This window comes from Dromiciops gliroides, chromosome 5 (genome assembly GCF_019393635.1).
Source record: "Dromiciops gliroides isolate mDroGli1 chromosome 5, mDroGli1.pri, whole genome shotgun sequence".
In the NCBI taxonomy this organism is placed as follows: Eukaryota; Metazoa; Chordata; class Mammalia; order Microbiotheria; family Microbiotheriidae; genus Dromiciops; species Dromiciops gliroides.
The window spans coordinates 72,221,185-72,246,349 of NC_057865.1; the positions used below are offsets into that span (position 1 = coordinate 72,221,185).

Genomic DNA, 25,165 nt, shown 5'->3' on the forward strand with positions numbered 1-25,165 from the left:
TCATGTCATATTTTGATTAGTTGAAATTAGTTTCTACAGATATGATACATACATACATCATACAGATGACCCCAATAGGTATCTAATAAGTGTTCATTAAATTGAATCAAGTGATATTCTGCTGTACAAAAATAACAATCATTAGGTGCCGTGATTTAAATAAACATTTTTTACTTTAATTTAATGGAACGGGAAAATGGACAATACTGAAGCAATGGACAGTAAAATAGTAGCAAGCCTGTACCCATTATCCCATGGTATAAATTTCTTAGATTTATAGAGCAGGTTGGCATGTCCCTACTTACACAGGTAGTGGGGAAATGGCTCTTAACTACAGGGTGACAAATGGGAATTTACTCATACAATATTTCAATACTACTGATATCCTAGGAGATGTTAATGGTAAAATTGATCTCTATCACTAGAGAGAAGCTAAATTCTTTAGAGGTACTGCCAGGTCTGTATTTTATGATTCCATGTCCTATTTTCACCTATATCAAATTCAGCTAAAAAACATAATTGCGACCCTCTGTCGGATCATTGAAAAGGGTACCAGCTAGCACAGGAACATGATATAGATAAATGGACACATCCTTACATGAAAAAAGGTAACTGTGATTACTTATCATTTGGCAGACTGATAATCATAAAATTAGCCATCAAGGAGATAGACTAAAGTAATTTGTAAACTAAGCAAATACAATTTATCCAACATTTAACAATAAAAGAGAAAATAGGTGCTAAAGATCCCCTTAGTTACTTCAGGGCACACCAAGAAGGATCAGGTAAGAACCAGCTGTCATGAAAACAATTCACAACATCTGGAGTTAGGAGCATTCTGTGGGGTATAGGCAAGAGAAATCCAGCCTTTCAAAAGGCATGTTATCACCTATACAAGTATAATGTATATGGCAAAGAAAAAACTACATCCCAGGAAAACCAACTCATCTTCCAAATGCAGATGTTACACACAATGGAGTATGCAAGCACGGGATGGTCCCAATGATACCTTATGGAAGGACAAAAGTAAGACACATCCCAGCACCAGCAGGATGTGCATTACTATATCCATTTAGTAATAAGCACGGAAGTGTTACAGGACTATAATAAGCCATTTATATTACTTGTTATGAGCACAGTCTGGTAGCTTTAAAGCAATGTCATTTGTATGCTCTTGTAACCATAGCAAAAGCTAATAAAAATTCTTGCAAAATTCTGTAGTGAAGTTTGAGCTGCTCGATTTGGAAAATGTCATAATATTTTGAAGGCAATAGCCAGGGTTTTCAAATTTTAAGTAATTAAGGATGGTCATTTATTAAAAAAAAAAAAACAAACTGTACGCTTCCTTACACTATTCAGTGGAAAATCTTCCTAACTTTTTACTTTAATGTCAGCATATGCTGTTTACATCCCTGTAATCAAAGGGTGCCATGGAGAGTAGTTGCTATCTGTGTGGTACAGCTGTGGCTACAGACAGCTGTGCAATATGTCAACCTTTCCACATTGCTCACTCTTAGAGACCCTTCCTTGATTTGTGGCCACCGTATCCTTTTGCAGAGGCAGGAGCCATAGAGGACTCTGCCTCAGGGTTTCCAGCATCCTGATGCTTTTGTGCTCAGACAGTCTGTCCTTTACAGTACACTGAGTGCATCTGTTTGCCATGCTGCTTGGAAAGGCTCCTCTGAGTGAGATATGAGGCACCATTTCTTCTTTCCTTCCTACTTGAATTGAACCACTTGAACTCATTATAAAAGAACTGTTTGGGATCCCTGTTGTCCCCCATTCCTCACATTTGCTGAACAAAATGAATGCAAATTTCCTCTATGCAGTGACAAAGATGAGAAAACAAATCAAAAAGACCAGTATATCTTTTGGAAGAATGGGAGACATAATATAGCATCAGGTTTTCCCTTGAAGCTACAAGTAAGTAGGGGTGGCATCTGACATGTTCCTACCAAGCGCCACATCAGCTCCTTTAAGCATTTTGATTACTGTTATCAATAAGCCCCATTAAACATTAACTTCATTCTATTTTTACTTTTCTTTCTTTTTATTTTATCTGTCAATTAACAAGCATTTATTTTCTTTCCCTCCTATCTCTCCTTATCCAAAAGAAAAAGAAATCCTTTGTAATAAATACATATAGTCAAACAAAACAAATCCCCTCATTATCCACGTCCAAAAATGAATTTTTTATTATACATTTTGAATCCATCACCTCTCTGTAAGGATATGGGTACTATAGTATATCATTAATCATTTGGAATCATAGTTGGTCATTACATAAATGGCAAGTCAGAATGACCACATCTTAGACTTAATTCTATACTATCCTGAATATAGAATACTCTCTGTTCCCCTCAACATATAAAATCTGAGTGTGGCCCTTTGTCCCCATTGTATACACCTACATCTTTTTCTCCCTTTGCAAGTGGTTACATTTAGAGGTGGTACTTTGGTTCAGTGGCAGCCCACATTTAGACAGATTTGATGGTAACATAACACATTAAAAATGACATAGACATAGATATCGAATCAAAGAGTTTATCTCATAGCACTAAAAATTCCACTTATCCTCAAACAGAATTCTGACTAAAACTATAAAACCAAAGATTTGTGCTCCCTACTTTGATGATACAAATGATTTTGTTTTATACCCATGAGCAAAAATTACCCAGAGAGATATAAATGGAAGAAAAATATTTCCTTAGCTAATGTGATGGAAAACCAGTCAGAGTATAATGAGCACAGTAAAAGGGATGGAAAGCACAAATTATAGACAAACAGGAAAGGTTGGATATTTCCAATGAATTTTTATTTTTCTTTGCCACTTGTTGCTTTTTGTTGATCTTTAATCCCAGTAGAACCATCTTTTCCTGCTATTGTGTTCTATATATAGTTCATGAAAATCTCCTACCACAAGAATGCAACCTTTATTATGCCATAAGATGAGTATAAATCGAAAAAAGCCCCTGTTTGATTTCCCTGGATGGGCTCTTTCTGCTTCCTACCTCATGTTAAATCTCTCCTCCCATAAAAGAACTATTTGAGGAACTTGAGTGAATTTTTTAAAAAGTATTTTGCAGCTAAGATTATATCTTAGTTTCCAATTTCCTCATGTAATTGGAATAATGGAGGGGGTGAGTGGGGAAAGATAGAAAGCAATCTGAAAGGAGACACAAAAACAAAGGAAACAAATTTTAAAAGATAAGCAAAGAGAACAGAATTAAAAAGAAATATACAGGCCCTTGTAGCTATCTATACCCACTTTAGCAAGAGGATGAAAAGAGGAATGTTTTGTTATTCTCTAGCAAGCTGATAAAAAGAAAAAAAGAAAATTTCCCAACTCGAATGATGATGGCTGATGTACATTTTCTCTAGCAGAAGAAAATGGAGTGGTCCTTAGGCCCTTAGGATTTAGGGTCAAATATCAAAATTAATTTTAGCTTCAGTCACAAGTGTTAAGCAAAACTTTGATTAACTGAACTGGATCTCTGATGCTTGTTTGGTTTGTTTTTTAAAAAATGAATTAAATCTACAAGAATATAAATTTCTAAAATTAATTAAATCTATAAGAATCTAGCTGCAGGTATGTCATATGAAAAGTGTGATTTGCTTCAACTACCTCCAAGTCAAAAAGCTCCATTTTGTGTGTGTATGTGTGTGTACAGCACAATGCCTCTCTCTCTCTCTCCTTCCTTCCCTCATTCTCTTTCACTCTCTCACACACACATGATATTGTTGTACTGTTCTCTTTGGCTTCATGACTCATCACCTCAACTACATTATAAACTTCCTGAGGTCAACATCAGTGCTCAACAAAGTTGGAGGGCAGGGGGCTTTGGAAATACTATTTGCACTTACTGACTGTGCAACTATCAAATGGAAATATACTCGAGGGCTACATTTTGATTTAGAAAACCACAAATTATCTATGTTGTATTATATTTTTAACTATTTTCCAATTGCGGTTGAATCTGGTTTAGCCTGCACACAGGAGTTTTGAGGGTCAAAAGCTGCAAGGTGAGTTTGATACCTCTGGTGAATGAGTTATCGGGGATTAAATAAGTGCAGAACTAGGAAAGTAAAAAGAAAGGAAAATTCACCAAATCCCCTCAGGAAGAACCACTCTATGCCATGATCAACATTATCTTCTTACTAACCCTAGCCAATTCTATGGGAGAATTAAAATTATTACAAACCATAGAAATAGAGGCAGTCAAATGCAAATCTTTATCCTAAAATTGCAAAATATTCACAAACACATTTATCCTCAAACACACATTTATCCTCATACATCTCTTATGGAATGAAAATCATCATGTCTATGTTCCATTAGAGACGGCTAAGGTACAATCAATTCAAAAACCATTCATTAAATGCCTACTATGTGCCACAGACTGTACTAGGTCCAACTACAAAGACAAAAATCAGAAGCCCCCATCCTGAAGCAGCTTAGATTGCCTCCAAAGCAAAGAATCCCATCACCTGCCCAAGTGACAGCAGTGTATCAAAAACACGAGTTGGGTTCAGCCATAGCCTGTGCCCTTCTCTAGAAATAGGGACACCTTTAACCAGGCAAGGAAATTCAACATCAAACTGATAGTGAGATAACAGGCAAAACTAGCAGGACATCTACTTGCATTGTTCCTGGTGCCTGTAAAGGGAGATCCTCTTTGCTTTATCTGTGTTTGTCTTTGGCATTAAATAACCAATGCATTTTTTTCAACCTCTGCCATTTCAAATCTAGCATAAATTGAAGGGAACAAAGGTACAAGTATTTTAAAGAAGTTTAAATTAAGAACACGGGCAAGAATCTTCTTCTAAAAGGGTTTTGTCTCTCAATCACTCTTTCTTCATCTTAAAATTTCCTGTCCTTTCCATTGTAAGGTTATATCAGTTCAGGCTTCAATCTAAAGTTGCACTAAGCACATTGTGGTTTCTTAAAAGTGGATTCTTTGGTAGGAGGTAAATAGTATAAGTGTTTGATTATATGTGGAAGGAAATTTCTGTTTATTTTCTTCTACATCCACAAAAGCTTCTTTGTTCCATTGCCAGTTTCAATAGGAAGAAAGACTAAGACTTCATTTTTAATCCTTTTCCTTATTAGGTCCCTCAACTCTAACTGCCCTTAAACCTGCAAACTTCTGACTTCATTCTTTCATTGAGTTACCAGTTTGGGCCAAATAGGTGCTGAGTATACATCGACATACTAGTTCATGATCAACACTTAGACCTAATTCTTAATTGTAACCAAAAAAGGAAGATGTGCAAGCTCATTCAGTAAGTAGTTACCTGAAACTTAGAAGAGCATTAAGAACTAATCATAATAATTAACAATCCCTCTCCCTTCATCCTTCACTTCCTTGTTCACTCTCATGATTCACTTATTCTCAGTCCCTCATCTTACAGATAAGCAAAGTGAGAACCAAAGAAATTAGTTGACCTGCCAAAGGTCACACAGAAAGTAAGTGAGTGTGAGTGTGAGTGTGTGTGTGTGTGTGTGTGTGTGTGTGTGTGTGTGTGTGTGTGTGTTGGAATGGGATGGGGGGCAGCTAGGTGGCACAGTGGATAGATCACTGGCCCTGGATTCAGGAGGACCTGAGTTCAAATCTGACCTCAGACACTTGACACTTACTACCTGTGTGACCCTGGGCAAGTCACAACCCTCATTGCCCCACAAAAAAAGAAAAAAGAAAGAAAAAGAGAAAGTAAATGTGTCCTCTTAACTCATAGGTACTTCATAGAGTTCATGTAAAACTTTATCATTGTAAATTTACAGATGCTGTATTAATAAATTTTCCTGAACTATTTTTTTGAAGGGCAATGAGGGTTAGGTGACTTGCCCAGGGTCACACTGTTAGTGTCAAGTGTCTGAGGTAGGATTTGAACTTGGGTCCCTCTGAATCCTGGGCCAATGCTTTAACCACTGCACTACCTAGCTGCTCCCACTGTATTAATAAAAAGCAGATTAAATCATTCCTGATCTGTCCTTACAAATCAATCTTGCCCCACAGAAAATAATATCTGTTCACATTTATACACAGCTTTATGGCTTACAAACACTTTCTTCACAACCACCCTGTAAAAGTAGGCATGGCAAATATCATTCTCTACTTTTTGAAACCATACTAAAGATCTTCTACTAATGTATATCATCAGCACCTTCTCTGCAACTTTTAGTCTGAGAGTTGACATGGGGCAATGAGAAATGAAATGACTTGCACACATCCTGCATGTCTGAGGCCAGCTCTCCATACAGGATGCTGAACTGCCTTATATCCCCATGTGCAGGCAAGAGACTACAACTATGTTATATAAACTTTGAAAGTAACTTTGCAAGTTGGCACAGTGTGAGCCAATGGCTATAGTTGAAGAACTGGGGTTCGAACTCTACCTATATCATGGTACATACTACCTGATGTGTGTAGCTTGAGCAAGTCATGAAGCCTCATGATGAGCTTTCATTTCCTCACATGTAAAATGTGAGGGTTGGACTAGATGGCAGTTGGGGTCCCTTCCCAGTATAGACAGGAGATGCTATACTGACGATGATCCTTTTTAACAGGCAAAGGACTCCTAAAGTTGCTTTCCTTGATTAATAATCTATTCCATTATGCTCCCACCCTTACCCCAAACCAAAACAATACTATTTTTAACCTCAATAGGATAGAAATATGTAGCTTCACTATAACATGTCCTACCTTTTTATTGTGTTGTGGAGAATTTTGTAAGCAATCTTTATTTTCAAGTCATTGACAATAATACCTAACAAGTGAATATACAATCAGGTAAATAAGAAGAAAGGTTAAAGTATAAAGCTAATTAAATATAACAGAGATCGCTAACAGCTAGTGCTATCCTCCCATAGAACATGGCGGAGACTAAAAACAACCAATAGCTGGAAAAGTCTCTCTGTACTCCAGTGTTCGCTCACCATGGCAACAAGTACATTGTGATTGGAGAATCCCAGTGTTCTCAGTTCCAATTTCCCTTTCTGATGACTTCTGCCAGTCTTTATTTGGTTATACTCATAGGAGAGCTGCCCTTGATAGGATATACTTCACAGTTTTGAGGATACTGAAGATCTCTAGGTTTGAGACAAGGGTTGAAAAGGGACACACACCACCTGGAAATGCATTCTAATCAAGGAAGAGCAAAGTTTAGATTAAAATGAAATTACTTATTTTCAGAAGAAAAAACAAACTCCAAGAGAATTATTCTTATTTTAATGGTTTACGTGCTCATATGCTGCAAAATTTTTAGTCACTAGAATTCAAATTAGTACCTGGAAAGCTATGAATAGCCCTATAGGGATAATAGCATGGGACAGTAAGGGACAGAAAAAAACAGGAAATCCCCTATTGTATATTATAATGGGTTTGTGACTGAAACACCAAAATTAATTATACTACAAAAATGTCTCGGAGGACACAAGTGTCTTACAGCATATGGCTTACATGCAAACGCAATGACTTTTGCTACTATGTTCAGCCTGGGAAGATCAGAAAACTAACACCCCAAATGCAACATCACTGGTAAATGAGAGTTGGATGAAAAGTTATAAAAGTGAACAAGTCAAAGAAAGTTAGTACAACTCCCATCAATCAACAAGCAAGCATGGCAGAAGAGGAGAGTAATAAAAACTTCACAAGTAAAGTTATATAGGAAAGACTCTCCCTGGAAAATAACTTGTACCTTCCGGGAGCTTCAGGAATAACACTACTTGCAGGCAGGATTATCCGATTTACTAGATAACATAAAAGTAATGGTAGTGATTATTTTAGTACCTTATCACCTTCAAGGAAAGAGCACTTTCAAATCAAAGGAAAATCTTTATTGAGTGCCTTTCTTCCAGAAAGGATTTATCTTGTGAGAATCTTTGCTGAATATGACTGCAAAAAGGTAGCTACACTGGATTTCAGCCAAGACTAGGGAACTACTTAGAAGAAGTTTTGAGGAAATTAAAAGGCTGCCAGTTAATTTTGGCTTGACAAAGTACTCCCAATTAAAGCAAGAGAAATAAATAACATCTAAAAAGCAATCATTATCAGAAGTAAAAGAAAACTTTTTAATTGAGGGATGGATGACTAACAGCTCCACACCTTAACTATGATGCAAAATCTTTTGGACAGGCACAATATGTGGCAAAAGGAATTGAGGTCAGCATAATAACACTGAGGCAAAGATTGATAATAAGGATTAGTTAAGAAAGACACACTGGGGCAACTTGCAAAAGTTAATTTCAAAGCACTTAGACTGAACAAAATGATACTGTAGAGGTCAGTTTGGGGGTAAATTTAGACTACTATGCAAACCACAGTTTTCGATTTCTTTGGCAATCTTTGTTAATTAGAAAATAACGAATGCAGTTCATTTCAAACCCATTTAAGTGGAAAGTGGAACCCTTGCACATTTATTTTAGGTTTGATGAAGAGGACAAACTTTTCTCCTTTCTCATCTAAGCTTTCTCTGCCAACAGACAATCTTGTGAAAACATTATACGTGTGTCAACAAGCTCGCTCTAATTTCAGAACTTTGCAGTTTTGTATTATGTAAACAAACTTAACCATTTCAAACATAAGCCTGTCACAAAAAAACATAAACATTATTTGGATTTGACTTTCAACATCAATTTTTTAAATTCTACATGTGACAAAAAAACCTTCAGATCTTTTGGCTAATTTGAATGAGGAAATCATGGCTTTGAGTTCTTCTTTGCTTTGGAAAGCAGTCAACATAATTCTTTAGAAATATTGCCCATTATATTATTCTTAGCCCTATATTATTCTAGAGCCCTATTAGAAACATATCCAAGATTTCTTTTTCTGGGTCACATTTACTGCTCCCAGTTAATTCCCCCAGGATGCTTAACATGAATCAATTGCCCACAAGAATCAATGTGAAACTCAACTAATGCCTTCCCTTCTATTATCTCCTGTGGTATTTTATCTTCTATAACTCAGCACTCTTCTCCAATGAAAGGACTATTAGTTTAGGCTTAAAGAAAGAGAGCATATTTCTAAATGGGGGAGAAAAAGTATATTTCTAGCCCTGCTACCAAAAGAATTATATTTGTCTTGATAAATGAACTAAAGGAAAGATTGCTAAATTATAGGATATTGAGTATGAGATGTTTATTAGTGCTGTTAATAATAAAAGCTAACATTCACATAGCATTTTAAAGTTTGCAAAGTTATACACACACACACACATTATCATTTGATTGGATTATTTTGGAGTTAGATAAATTCATGTAGTTCAGATTTCACACCTGCATACAATCTTATATGCATTATAATTAAGGAACACAAAGTATATTATACCCATGCACAACTCAATGTTATTATCTGTGAATGTAGCATGTACATCTACATGATTCTTTTATATAATTTTTGAAAGCCAGAAAATAATGTAGTACATAAGAAGATTAAAGTCACACAGATAAAATTCCTTCTTGACAAATAGTATAATATGTATTTCAAAATCACTATAAATAAATGTTTTAGAGGGAACACTATGTAGGGAAGAGAACTGGCATCGATATCAGAACGAGTGGGATCAGACCCTCTGACACATCCTTGCTCTGTGACCCTGGGCAGGTCCCTTAATCTCTCTGTGCTCTAGGTCAGTGGTGTCCAACTCATATAGAAACAAGGCCACTATGCCACACATAAGGATCCCTGTACCAACATGTTTGACACTTTTGCTCTAGGGAACTCTCTACAACTTTAAATTACACACAGATAAAGTGCCAACCTACATTGGAGTGGGAATTTCCTTACTTGGGAGTTTCCTATACTAGAGAAACCTCAGGTTCAGGCCCTATCTCTTTTATAAATTAAATGTTAAATTGAAAAATAACAATACTTTTATGTCTTAAACAACACCTTTTTTGGTGATATGGACGCAATAAATTCTTTTGAACAAGAAATATTATATAAGATACTTTCCCAAATCCCAGACCATTTATCAGTCAATCTATTTAACTAAAATGCTGTCCTTTTGAGAAAATATTTCTATAGCCTATTTGGGTATCTAGATGAGATTGGGATTAAAATTAGACAAGATATCACTAAAGTATTACTTTGGTAATCATAGGACCAAAGATTTAGAGCTGAAAGATGACCTATTGAAAATTATCCATTTTATAGATCTTTTAAAAATCTCATAAACAGGGGCAGCTAGGTGGCACAGTGGATAAAGCACTGGCCCTAGATTCAGGAGGACCTGAGTTCAAATGCAGCCTCAGACACTTCACACTTACTAGTTGTGTGACCTTGGACAAGTCACTTAACCTTCATTGCCCTGAAAAAAAAAATCACAAAAACAAAAGGTTCCCAACCAGCTCTTCCCACTAAGGGTTACCAGAAGCACATGTGAACAATGAAAAGTTGGCAGAAGCACTTCAAAATGCCAGTATCCAAATTATTTTTTGAATTCCAGAGGGTGAACTACCTCAGCAAGGGATCTGCCCTTTAAGTCAAACTATGGTATTAGCAAACAAATCTAGCCAGTGACTCCCTGAATCCAGCCATCCATTCTCTCTACAAGTGAGATACCATAGCAGCTCCTCCAAAATTCCCATTCATGCTTGTAGTTAGCCTTACTACTCTCTTCTCACCCCGAGGTGTTCTCCTACCCTTTTTCTCTCATTCTTCTGCCATTACTTACAGGGACTTAAATATTCCAAAAACTCCAAGTTTCTCAACTACAATGGTCTATTTTTTTCAATATTCTATAGACAACCTTCAACCTGCCCATACATTGGACCTTACCATCTCATGGGAGATGCGGTCCAGAGGGTTGAGGTCCAGAACTTTAATACTCTACATTTATTTTTTTTTAAATCATAAAAGTATTTTATTATTTTCCAATTACATGTTTTCAACTTATTTTTTCATAGGATTTTTAGTTCCAAATGTTTCTTCCTCCCTCCCTACCCTCCCTCCTCCCCAAGACAGAAAGCAATCTGATATAGGTTATATATGTATAATCACATTAAACATCAGTCATCTTGTGAAAGAAGAATCAGAACACAAGGGGAAAATACACAAAAAGAAAAAAACAGCCAAAAAGTAGAAACAGTATGGTTCAATCTTCATTCATAATCCACAGTTCTTTTTTCTGGATGTGAAGAACATTTTCTATCAAGAGTTCTTTGAAATTGTTTTGGATCATTGCACTGCTCAGAAGATCCAAGTCTATCACAGCTGATCATCACACAACATTGATGTTACTGTGTGCAATGTTCTCCTGGTTCTGCTCATCTCACTCAGCATCAGTTCATGTAAGTCCTTCCAGGTTTCTCTGAAATCCTTCTGCTCATTGTTTCTTACAGCACAATAGTATTCCATTACATTCATATACCACAACTTGTTTAGCCATTCCCCAATTCATGGGCATTTCCTCATTTTCCAATTCTTTGCCACTACAAAGAGTTGCTATAAATATTTTTGTACATGTGGGTCCTTTTCCCTTTTCTATGATCTCTTTGGGATACAGAACTAATAGTGGTATTACTGGGTTAAAGGGTATGAACAGTCCATAGCCCTTTCTTTGGGCATAGTTCCAAATTGCTCTCCAGAATGGCTAGATCTTTTCACAGCTCCACCAACAATGCATTAGTGTTCCAATTTTTCCACAGCTTCTCCAACATTTATTATTTTCCTTTTTTGTCATATTATCCAATCTGATAGGTGTCAAGTTGTAATGACTGGAATGACGCCACCTGCTGGAGACTTACTGTAGAAAAGCTACACCATGAGGTGAAGGTGTCTGAAGGTAAGACCATGCATCTTTTCTTTGGCATCAGGAAGTGACGTTTGCTTCTGGGAGGAAGAAGGGAGAGCCTGGCGCTCTGACTCACTCTCTTTTTCATGTGGACTCTGGTGGAGAGTGGAGCTAGGAATGCTCTCTCCCTTTAATAGATAGATGAATCAGGCCTTTCTCTCTCTCTTTACCAAATTCTTATTCTCCTTAATAAATGCTTAAAAGTCTAATTCTTGCTAAAGCTTATAATTTATTGGCAACCACTCAATAGATATTTTAGACAGTATAGCTAGAATTTTAGCCCCTTAAATTGGTACCTCAGAGTTGTTTTCATTTGCATTTCTCTAATCAATAATGATTTAAAGCATGTTTTCATATGGCAATAGATAGGTTTGATTTCTTCATCTGAAAACTGCCTGTTCTTATCCTTTGACCATTTCTCAATTAGGGAATGACTTGCATTCTTAATAGATTTGATTTAGATCCCTATATATTTTAGAAATGAGGCCTTTATCAAAAATAATGGCTGTAAAATTTGTTTTCCCAGCTTTCCGCCTCCCTTCTAATTTTGGCTGCATTGCTTCTGTTTGTACAAAACCTTTTTAATTTAATGGAATCAAAATCATCCATTTTGTATTTCATAATATTCTCTATCTCTTTTTTGGAAATAAATTCTTTTCCTTTTCTTAGATCTTAGAGGTAAATTAATCCTGCCTCTCCTAATTTACCTATGGTATCACCCTTTATGTCTAAATCATGTACCCATTTTGACCTTATTTTGGTATACGGTGTGATACTCACACTATAGTGTAGAGTATCACACAAAGCCTCTGACCATTCTACCTCTACCCCTCACACTAAACCTAGTTTTCACCCTGCTATATTCTAAACTCCAAGAATAGAGGGACAAAGCTTGCAAAACTCTAAGTATCTCCCCCCAGAATTTGACATAAACCTCTACACACAGTAGGCACTTGATAAATATTTGTTGAATGAATCATCCAGCACTGGAAATCCCTGTTCCAAGAATACAATTCTAACCATACACTCAAAGCTGACAGACTAACTTGAAAAGGTGGACATACAGGTTTCCAAATCCCCCTCTTTATTCTCACACTCTTACACGCCCAATGAGAATAAAGGTCTAACAAAAACCAACACCCACAGTGTGCTCAGCATTACTCTCAATGAATTCACTATTAATATACATGAAATAGCAAATGTAACATAAAATATAACAGAGAACTAAAACTGAATGCTACAGAAAGGCTAAGAAGAAAAAAAACTAAGGGAAAAAACACTCTCTGAGATGTCTTCATGGAGTAGGTAACAGAACCTAATTTATATTTGTAAGTTGGGACACTCAATTTATACTTTGCCTATGATTGGTTTTTTTATCTGTTTTGTTTAAAAACACACACACACACACACACACACACATCCAAAAGTCCATAGGATGGGCAAAGAGACTAAGATAAAAGTTTCCTGAATAAGCAGAGCATGTACGAAGACAGAGACTGGAATGAGTATGGGCTACAGCAGGGAGATTCATTTGATAAGAACAGATGCAGCACATGAAGGTGGTGAGCAATATGGTTGAAATTATTATATTACCAAAGGCAAATATAGCTGCAAAGAGAAAAGTATTAAATACCCTTCAATGATTAAACTTAGTTTTACTTCATTTTATGGCATTCCCAATAATCTTAGTGGAGGAATTTTTATTCTAATTTCCTTGAGCAACTGTTTAAAAGGGTTTAATATGCTAATATTTCCTTATTGCAAATAATTCAGAAGCTGCAACCATATTTTTGATGTACCTTTCTTTAACAAAGATAAAGTCATTTCATACTTGTAATTTTTGTTCTAGTTTTACTTCAAGAACAAAAATCCAAAAATGACATTTACACAATGTGATCTTATACCTAAAGATTAAATTCCATTGTGAAGAGTTTTAAGGTATAAATCTTCAAACTTTTTAAAGAGCATCTGTATAGTTTTTTTTAAATCACATAGGGGCAGCTAGGTGGCGCAGTGGATAGAGCACTGGCCCTGGATTCAGGAGGACCTGAGTTCAAATCTGGCCTCAGACACTTGATACTTACTAGCTGTATGACACTGGGCAAGTCACTTAACCCCAATTGCCTCACCAAAAAAAAAATTAAAAATCACATAGCCCCAGTCAACAATTTTTTTTTAAATTTACATAAAACAAGTTGTAATAAAACAAAACTGTGTGCTTTTTTTTTTTAAAGATAATAGCAAATATTGGGGATGAGGCTAAAATTATAATGAAATAAGTAAATATCAAAGCAGTAATGCTGGGGATATAGTGAGTCAATCAATAAACATTTAATAAATGCCAGGTAGGTGGCACATCAGATACAGTTCTGGGACTAGAGTCAGCAAGACTCCTCTTCCCGAGTTCAAATCCAGCCTCAGACACTAGTTATGTGACCTTCTGTTTCCTCATCTGTAAAATAAGCTGAAAAAGAAAAATGGCAACTACTCCAGGATCTTTGCCAAGAAAACCCCAAAAGGGGTCACAAACAGTCAATACATCTAAGAAAGGACTAAAAAAACAACAAACTATGTTCCAGGCAATATGCTAAGTGGTAGAGATACATAATTTGTGACCTTTCCTTTTTTATCTCATTCTTCTAGTCACAGTGAGAATAAATGGTAATACTTTCTCCTTCCCCAATGGACCATTTATACAGTTTGTTTTCAAAATTGAAAAGGCCTCAATAGCACTTAAGAATAAAGGTACCATCTATTGATTGTACTGAGTGTGATTTTGAGCTAGAGAAGAAAGGGAACCGGATTTTGAAATAGCATCCTTAAATTTACAACTAAAATGAAAATAAATTGATTCATACACCTAAAGATCCTTAGCAAACCAGTCATGTAGGGCTCAGATAAAATGTGCACCAAAAAATTGGTTTAATTTTTGTTTTATCAAATGTTGCTTGAAATGGAAGATCAATTAAAGCTTGGGACTCTAATATAAATTAATTTTTACACTCATCCCTTTTTTTTTGCCTATACTATTAGTATCTTGATGAGGTGTTAAGAGGGGACGCTAATGCTTAAAACAATCAGATGCTCCATAATTTGCTTGCTGACAAGTACCCCAAAATTTGAACTGTAGCTTTCTTAATAATTATAGGCTGCAGATGCATCTCATTCATATATTAATGACTCAGTGTCTTATACAGAGTAAGCATTTAATAAATTTAATAAATACTCAACAAATAAACAGGTAGCACATGGCACAAAGGGGCAGCCAGGTGGATAGAGTACTGGGCCTGAAGTCAGGAAGACTCATCTCTTCATGAGTTTGAATCTGGCCTCAGACATTTACTAGCTGTATGACCCTGGGCAAGTCACTTCACCTTGTTTGCCCCAGTTTCCTCATCTATAAAATGAGCTGGAGAAAAAAAATGGCAATTCACTCCAGTTCTTTGCCAAGAAAGCCTCAAATGGGATCACAAAGAGTTGGACACGACTGAAACAACTGAACAACAAAAATGGCATAAATGGGAGTCAGAAGACCCCAGCCATAACTCTTAGGCACACTCTTTAACCTTCTGGGTCTCAGTTTCCTCCTTCATAAAGAGACAGACACCTTCCAGCTCTAAAATTTTAATTTTCTTTGTCCCTGAAAAGATGAACATGAATTCACTGTTTGTTTCAAGCTCAAGTCACTTAATAGGCACAACAGCTCCCTTTATAAAAATCCTGGGATGAATTGTTTGATATTGAGTTCTCTTTTTCTAAATCTGGATAAGATAAATTGGAATGTTTACCCCTATGAAATGAAACAAATCTATAGAACAATCCTTATGTAAGAATGACTTGCAAAATGAGCCAGAATAATGGTGATCCACCCTACCATCTCAAATCTTATGACTTTAAGGCCTGTCTTTTAATCACTTATGAGAAAATTTGGGAGATTTGCTTATATCACTCTCTTTCTTTTTAAGCACCATAGTATATCTCAAAATTTTTTTCAGAACAAGGGCCATTTGTTATTTGAGAACCCCTGCAAATGCACTCTCATTATCCAACACAAAAGCAAAGAAACATACAAAAGACACCAAAACTAATTAAAGACACCAGTGAGTGACTATATTTATGACTAATTTATGCCAGAAAGTCCCATTATAAACATTATCCCAAGGGACTACTCCATGGGGTGACCAGAAGAGAACCAGTGCAGTATAAGGCACATTTGAGAATTCTAAAGGAAATGAAATCTGCAAAGGATCCATTGGGGACATTTATATCATCTGTACACAACATTTCTTCTTTGAGATGTGTTCTGGATTTTGTACAAGGATGGTGATGCTGTTTTCTGTTTTTCTTTTTCTTTTTTTCAATTTTTTTTTTTGGGGGGGAAGCAACTGGGGTTAAGTGACTTACCCAGGGTCACACAGCTACTATGTGTCTGAAGCTGGGTTTGAATTCAGGTCCTCATGACTTCAGGGACCATGCACTGTACCACCTAGCTTCCCCCATCTTCTATTTTTCAAATTCCCTTAGAGTAAAGTGTTAGACAATTCAACACAAGTTCATGTTGAAATGAAAAACTATTATGCTTTAACAATGCAGAAGAGGGGCAGCTAAGGTGGCACAGTGGATAGAGCACCGGCCCTGGAGTCAGGAGTACCTGAGTTCAAATCCGGCCTCAGACACTTAACACTTACTAGCTGTGTGACCCTGGGCAAGTCACTTAACCCCAATTGCCTCATTTAAAAAAAAATGCAAAAGAGCTATATAGAACTATATATGCACACAACCTCAGAGAGCTAAAGAATACCAGTCAAATCAAAAGGTTCTTATTTGTGAAGCATATGCACCACTTCACAGAATCATGTTTTTAAATAATGGAAATGTTTAATTTCATATAGAGAGTAGTGAAGGAAAAATCATTTTTTCTATCCATTTTCATTAAGATCCTATTTATCCATGGAACCCTTGTGAGTTCATGGACCCCAAGTTAGAGAACTCAAGGTCTAGTCCCAGGCCCTTGTATTATAGGTGAAGAAACTGTCAGAGAGGTGAACATCTTTCCCAAGGTCATACAGTAATTATGTAAGAAAGTTGGGACTGATATTCACATTTCCTAACTCTCACTTAACCCAGGGCTCTTTCTCCCATGCTGCCCTTCCTCAGGAATCTGCAAAGGAGCCTTGCTATGACAGAAGCGTAGTTCATTTTCAAAACAGTGGTCCCCTGTTTAATCAGAATGCTTATTCTCATAACAGGAGTCCAAATCAATTCTCCAAGATACAGAACTATTCCAAATTATTACAGGAGATGGAAAAGACCACGGGTTTTATGTTCAGGGCTACAACAAACATCTAAATAAGCTAGGGCTTTACTAATGGGGGGAAAGACAAGACTTTCTCTAGTCTTTCCCAGACTAGAGAGAAATTGCATTGATTTCAGCTGATGCCCAATTGAGAAAGTCTTTAATGAATCTCTATTGTGCATTTTACTGCTTCCATGATAAAAAAAAAAAAAGAAAGAAAGAGGAAGAGATCATTTAACCTGCTGCAAATCAAGGAAATCAGAGCAAAAACTAAAAAAACTAAATTCTAAATGCCGTGCCTCAAGGAGAAATAAAGGCCAAAATGGAAAAGTAGAAAGAACTAAGGATATGCATCTTATCTCCAACACTTGATAACTATGTTATTGTGGGCAAGGCACTTCATTTTTGCTGAAACTCAGTTTCTTCATATGTAAAATGTGTGTGTGGGGGGGGGTATGATGATGAGAATGATTATGAGATTAATAATATCCATAAAACTAAGTCAAGGTTATTATAGGGTTCAAATTAGAAAATGTATGTAAAGTATTCCATAAACAAACCTTAAAGCACTACATGCCAACTACTGTCATTCTTTACCAGGTTAAGATTAATAATTGTTATTATTAAAGAATGAGCTACTTGATCAACTAAGAAATTTCATGTGCTTTGAATTGTGTATTACTTTAGATGAACTAACAATGAGTCAGCCACATTTTACTGAAAATCTAAAAAGGTTCTGTGTTGGCCCCCATTTTGGAAAAGCACCAGAATCAGAGCTGAGGGAGGGAGGATAGGGACTGGGTAAGAAGTGTCTATTTGCCAAGGGAAACACTTTCTAGTATGAGAGTAGGTAGCGACTTGCTGATTCAACCCCAACATCTGTTCGGCAATAAGCAAACCATCTGTTCAGGACAGCAAACCACTTGAAGAGGAAGTGTCAAATCTGACTCCTAATCAGGGAAAAATTATCTGCATTTGCTACTAACCCTAAATACTTGCAGAGTTTGTCCAAAACTCTTGGCACAGAACTTAGTGGGAAATCCACAGTATGGGTATTCCCAATGCATTTCTTCAGAGAGAAAAATAACCCCCCAATGAAGAGAATGGGACATTTTTCTCAAGAAAGAAATGATAACTAAGCCCAAGGCTTGTTGGCTATCATGACATGCCAGGAGTGTTATGCTGGATGGGAGGTATGCAGCCCACCTTGCCGTGGCTCCATAACATCTTAATATCATATTTCTTTAGAAGGTATGCTCTCCTTACTCCCCTCAGATATATACTAAAATGAGTTTTATCCCTTACTAGTATTTTCTAGGGATCATAGGATTTAAAACTGGAAAAGATCTTGGAATCTGGCATCTTTATTTTACAGATAAGAATACTGAGGCCCAGAAAAGAGAAGTAATTTGTCCAAGGGCACATATGTAGAAAAAAGGAGCGGAGCCAGAATCTGAAGTTAGGTCCTCCAATTTTAAATGCAGTGTCTTCCCTGAAGCTGTACTATGGGGGCAGCTAGGTGGCACAGTGGATAGAGCACTGGCCCTGGATTCAGGAGGACCTGAGTTCAAATCCGACCTCAGACACTTAACACTTACTAGCTGTGTGACCCTGGGCAAGTTACTTAACCCCAATTGCCACACACACACACACACACACACACACACACACACACACACACACACACACACAAGCTGTACTATGCTGTCCCTCTTCAAAACAATAGATTAAATTTAAATAGGTTAAGCAAATAGCTCTGCACTTTGTCAAATCTATACTTTCAAAATTCTATCAAATTAATTTATAATGAACACCATCAGTAATAAGATGATGCTTAATTAGGTTCTTGGGAACTCTGGTGAAAAATAATAACCTGGCTTTCAATAAGACTTCCTGTGACATAAAAATGTTCTTAAATGAATCATTCTTACAAAGGAAAAAGTTCAAGTTGTGGAACAGATTCATTCTACTACTACTGCTGCTGCTACTACTGGTGCTGCTGCTGCTGCTGCTGCTGCTGCTACTACTACTACTACTACTACTACTACTACTACTACTACTACTACTACTACTACTACTACTAGCATACAAAGGAAGGCAAAAACAGTTTGTGAATTTGAGGGGCTCACATTCTAATGGGAAGAGGCAACATGCAAACAACTCCATACAGTTAGCTCTACAAAGAAGATATAGACAAGATAAATTAGAGATCATTTCAGGGGGAAAGACTGGCATTAATGGGTACTGGGAAAGGCTTCTTACAAAAGGTCTTTTTTAATTTATTCCCAGTAACAGGGTGAATGAAAATCTCAATCAAAAATAACTTCCTCTGGTGGCAGCTAGGTGGCACAGTGGGTAAAGCACTGGCCCTGGATTCAGGAGGACCTGAGTTCAAATCCGGTCTCAGACACTTGACATTTACTACCTGTGTGACCCTGGGTAAGTCAATTAACCCTCATTGCCCCGACAAAAAAAACAAAAGCAAAAGCAAAAACAAAAAATCCTTCCTCTTACTACAAGTAGTGGAATGTTCATAGTACTGAGGAAAGTGGGGCCAAGATGAGAGAGTAGCAGGAAGAAATAGAGCAAGCTCTTCTCACTCACACACACACACCTCCTCCCAACAGCCTAGAAAATGCATCAGATCAAATACTAATGGCAAAATACAAGAAAAGTCATAGACGTTTTTCCACCCTAAGTTGGCATAGCAAGAAAAGAAAGACAGAAAGGTTTGTGGACGCTGTAGACAGGCCAGGTGCAAAGAAGAAAGTATTCTAATTCCCTCGGATGGAAAGAGGTCTGAGGCTGTGCAGTAAGACTAGATGAGGTCCCAGACACACACTGGGACACTGCATATGCGGGGTGTAGAACCAGGTGCCAGCTGACAGGTTTGTTGCTCACTATCTAGTTCCTGGTCACACATCCTGAGAGAACTGAGAAAAGGACCTACCTGCAGCTATTGGTCTCGGGCCCTGAGCTACCTAGATATTGGGGGGATATTCCTAACATTTGAGAGGGATTCACATGTGACTTCACAGGTCCTCACAATTAAAGCGAAACAGAAGTGAAATATGCTGCCTCAGGTTAACAGATTCCATATCAATGGATGTCTTCAAGCAAATGCTGGATGATCAATTACTATTGCAATCATAGAAGGGATCCCTGAATTGAGTAGGTGGAGGGCTATCAAGTCTGAGATTCTGTAGTTCAATACCTTCATTGAATAGCTTTTTAATGCTCTAAATGTCTTCTCAGGTCCTTGTCATAATAAGGAATAGAAGTGTTACTGAAAAGACAAAGGAGGCCTGATTTGGCCCTTGCCCTATTTTAAACTTAATACACTAGAATTGCTGGAGCCAGGTAAATTGTTTAATCTCTGGCCTCCAGCCCTGGCTGAAGCCCTGTGCAACAGGTTAGCACCTGTCAAGCCTGTAAGAAGCATAAACAGGGTGTGGCCCAACCTCCAACACACAGTGACAGAACTTTGCTGGTTTGCAGTTCACTCAGGTCTGAATATTCCCAGGTGATCTCGGTCTCTGTTTCTGTCTCTGTCTCTCCTCCCCTCTTCTTCCTGTCTCCCTCCTCTTCCCTCTCTCTTCCTACCACTCCCCATCTTTCTTATCCTCCCCCTTATATTAGCTGTTAACCAGAGTAAAAAACACAGATACAATGAAGTGCTAAATGCTGCTACCAAGAACATACACTTCACAAGAAAGAGACTTTTCTCCTTCAAAGTCCCGGATCTCACTAAATCAAACTTCATACACAGAATATGAGTCGCTTATCCTCTGCCTTCATTCCCCTCAACCTAAGCAGCACCTTTCTCCTACCCATCTCCCAAGCCAAAACCTTCTGGATGAGTCCCAGTAACCCTGCACGTCCCATAGATGCTAGTTGAGAGGGAGCAGGACATAAAGAATAGAGCCAGGCTTGGAGTTAGGAAGACCTAGGTCTAAGTCCTGCCACTGACACATACTAGCTATGTGACTATAAGAAAGTCACTTAACGTGTGAATACCCTAAGAACCTTTATCATATTATGTATCACAGATGGATAACTGAATTGTATCATCCACAAAGAGATCCCCCAGGAGAAGCCATCAGTGTGGAACTCCCTCAAAACCTCAAGATAATGTAACTACCTTTTCCAAATGTTTAGGAAAAAAACAGCCCTCTGTACTTCCAACTGGCTAAGAGCAATGCTTCCTTAATACCTTAATTCTCCACCAAATCTGTCCATGGAAGGGAAACATTCGTATCAGGAGCAGATTTCAGAGACAATGGCCTATGATGATCGATCAATCAATAAACATTTATTGTGCCTACTATGTGCCAAGCACTGTGCTAAACTCAGGAGGCTCCAGAGATTCTGCCTTAGAGGAGCTTACGGTCTAATGAGGGAAACCACATGAAAGCTAATATACAAAAAACAAACTAATATACAAAAAAAAAATGAAAGAAAGAATTAACCAAACAAAGGCACTAGGATCAAGTGGGTCCTAAATAATAAGATTCTTTGGTAGCAAAAGTTGCAGGTCCAAGAAAATTTGGACAGACAAGTTGAGAAACACTGATTCAGAACCCAGGCAGGGATATGCCTACAAATTTTAACAACCAGATTTCCACATAAAGAAATATTCCCAGGACACTTTTAAATTTAGTCTGTTATCATTATTATTTTCTTCATCACTTTAAGTCTAGACAATCAGCAAAACAATAAATCAAGCCCAGATAAATCAAGCTCACTTCTGAAGTATAAATGCTCACAATGAAAATTAATCTCTCCTGAGTTCAAGCTGGCCCCAGCACTGTCCTACATCTAAACCTGTCATTGTTTTCTTTTCAACTATTCTGCACACTCCTACAACTATCATCATCTTCTACTAGACGGCACAATAAAGAGAGCAGTAGACCTGGAGTCAGGAAGATCTGAGTTCAGCCCTTGGACACTTATTAACTGTATGACCCAAGGCAAGTCGCTTCGCTTCTGTCTCAGCTTCCTCATCTTCAAAATGGGGATAACAGAGACGCCTACAGCTCATTTGTAAAGGGCTAAACGCAGAATCTGGCACAGGGTTACAGAAACATTAACTATGTCTCCCACCGTCATCATCGTCATTGTTAATACTTCGACAATATTCGCAAATGTGTGCTAACTCCAAAAAGCCCGGCATCTCTTCTCAACATGGATTCTACTTCCGCCTGCTCCCTAGTTTCAATCTGCTCCTCTTGCCCATTCTCCCATATAATTCACACTCTCTCTTTCCGCCAAGTCTTCATTAAATTGGTGCACAAGGACAACCTTCTCCCTAAAGATTTTCTTCCCTGCACACACAATTAATATCAACCGTGTTTTCAATCTGCCTGAATAATCCAGAACTCATTTCTTTCCTAGATTTACCCTGGTAATTACTTGGAAGGGTGTTGATTTGTTTTGTGTTCTTTTCTTCCTATTAAAATTTCTCGAGTTCAAGAGCTAATTTTATCTACCTATCACTAAAGTACCAAACATAGTACTATGCCCCCTGTGAGTTCACAATAAATACCTTGACCCTAATTGTATCTGGAAGGTTTCTTACACACTCAGACTACTGCAGGGAGCACAATTCTGAAAGGGGGGAGGAGGGGAGAACCATGTGGCTCAAATGCCAAATGTATGTTTACCTAAAAGACCATTCTACTGAAAACTCAACAAGGCAAGCACTCACGTGCCAGGTCAGAAGAAGTGGTACAAGGTCACTCTCAAGGTCTTTCAAAAGAACTTTAGTATCAATTATGAGACATAGGAGATGCTGACACAGAACCGCCCAGCATGGCATGCCTGTATCAAAGAGGGCACTGTGTTCTATGAACAAAGCAGAATCACAACAGCACAAAGGAAAACATGAAATGCTACAGTCTACAGACATCTCCATCCCAAATGTTCTAATGGGGAGCTCATATTGGTTGTCTGATCAGCCTCAGTTGGACACATCGTACCTTGACCCCAACATTGTGACATATTGGTCAAAGGAGGAATAACAACAAATAGCCCCTTGAGAGCTTTTCCAGCTCTAAATTTATTAACCCAAGAGCTTGCTTTTCTAACTATTTCATATCTTTCCATATTTATTCATTTTCTTCATTAAATGTTGCTTATGATACTGTAATATTTCATTACGTCAATGTATTATGACATATTCGGCCTTCCTTCAATAATTGGACACAAAACCTGTTTACATTTTTTTTTTGCTATTCCGTGTAAAGCAGAGATAAATACAATTAATAACAATAATGATGATGGCTAACATTTATACAGCACATACTATATGCCAGAGAGTGTGCTAAGCATTTTGCAATTATTATCTCATTTGATCCTCACAATGACTCTGGGAGGTAGGTGCTATTATTACCCTCATTTTACAGATGAAAAAAATATAAACCAATAATAGCATAAAAATGCTAATGGGAAACTGGACTTATATTAAAGGCAATGAGTGATGTTAACATTAAATAAAGAACAGATAGCAAAATATCTCTTGATTCTTTCAGCAAAGCGGTAAAAGACGTATATACTATAGTATATGGTAGCTGTTTGAACTAATTATGCTTAATTTTTTTTTTCTGTGGCACAGACAAGTTCCAAGAAAATGTGTGTAGTGGGAAGGCAGGAATCAGAAAATGTCTAAAGTATAAAAAAACCAAAAGGCTTGAATTATATTATTTAAACCTAAACATGAGTTTACCAAAATAGATAAGTAAATATGTATATGAGCATTCAATACTATAAATTATATTACAGGACATTTCCCCCTCAAACCCTGTCCCAAAAAAATATAAATTGTATCCATTTTAGTTGTTGATTGCCATTCTAGTGTGCATAATAAGGCAACATCTTAAAATCATCTTAATTGGCATTTCTGTTTATTAAGGAATTTGAGCATCTTTTCAAGTAGTTATTAACAATTGTATTTTCTCCTTCTAAAATTGCCTATTCTTTCCATTGTGAGTTCTGGTTCTGTTACTGCCTGGTTTTCTCCATAATCACTATGGTCAGAGGGATTTCCAAATGGAGTTTGTTTGATTGGATACACTCACACTCTGACAAAAGCCACATCTATCCTGACATTTTACACGTAAGTGAATTATGCTTCTAAGTAGGAGATATCAACTAAATACTACATAATGAACATGGCAGTAGCTAATACCAGGCTTCAAAAGCCATTGAAAATGTGGCTGTAATCCTCTTTACCATATTATCCAACACCTATCTTCTAGCTTGACTTCTGTAGATGAGAGTTTCAAAATACAAATTGCACTAACCTGTCATTTCTGCGCATTCTACTTTGTGCCTGCCATTAGGAAAATCGGCCTATTCAGAGTCTTTGAAGTAGTCTAACCTTTATATGTGGCTTATATAGATGACTCAGATCTTTTGTCTGTCCTTTTTATCCTAAAAGTTTCATAAATCACTACAGATTATTCATTCCTTCATTTGTAAACATCACAGTGTGCATAAGAGCTGAAAGAACCTTAGGAGCACGAGACTTCATTTTGTACCTACTGATGCACTGGTGTAATATTATGCACTCCAAGTATCTGTGTTGATGTGACAGTTCCCTCCTAGGCCAAGTTCTACGAGGTAGGAGGGCCATGTGTTAGCCAAACTTTATATTTCTTCCAGCACAGTGCCTGATCCATATTGACTACTTTCTAAATGGTGTTGAATCAATTAAACTAATCCATTCTCCTCAATTTATAAATGACAATATTCACCTAATGCTAGATTCGGTGACAGAGTCTGGGTCTGAGTTTTATCACCTATAAGATGGTGCAGGGGAAGGGGTGGACAATATCAGAGGTCTGAAAACCCTCTTTAAATAGCTGATATTAAATGGATTATGTAGCTATGTGTTGATTTGTGCCTTTTAAAGTTCAAAGTTACCAATGGAAAAAAATGAATTGCTACCCCCTGGAAATTAAAAGAACTCAGAACTTTCATTCTCTTGCCTCGCCAACTCCATCTTAGACCCAAATGCACAGAATTGCCATCGGATTGCTCCAATGGGGCTTCCTTTCTTTAGTCAATTCCCACATG

The 25,165-nt window shown here is 37.2% G+C and overlaps 1 protein-coding gene across 13 annotated transcripts in view; it reads right to left on the minus strand.

Moving 5' to 3' along the window:
• Positions 1–25,165, minus strand: part of PARD3 (par-3 family cell polarity regulator) — a 741,470-nt gene that overhangs the window by 664,609 nt on the left and 51,696 nt on the right. The gene's annotated exons all lie outside the window — the stretch shown is intronic.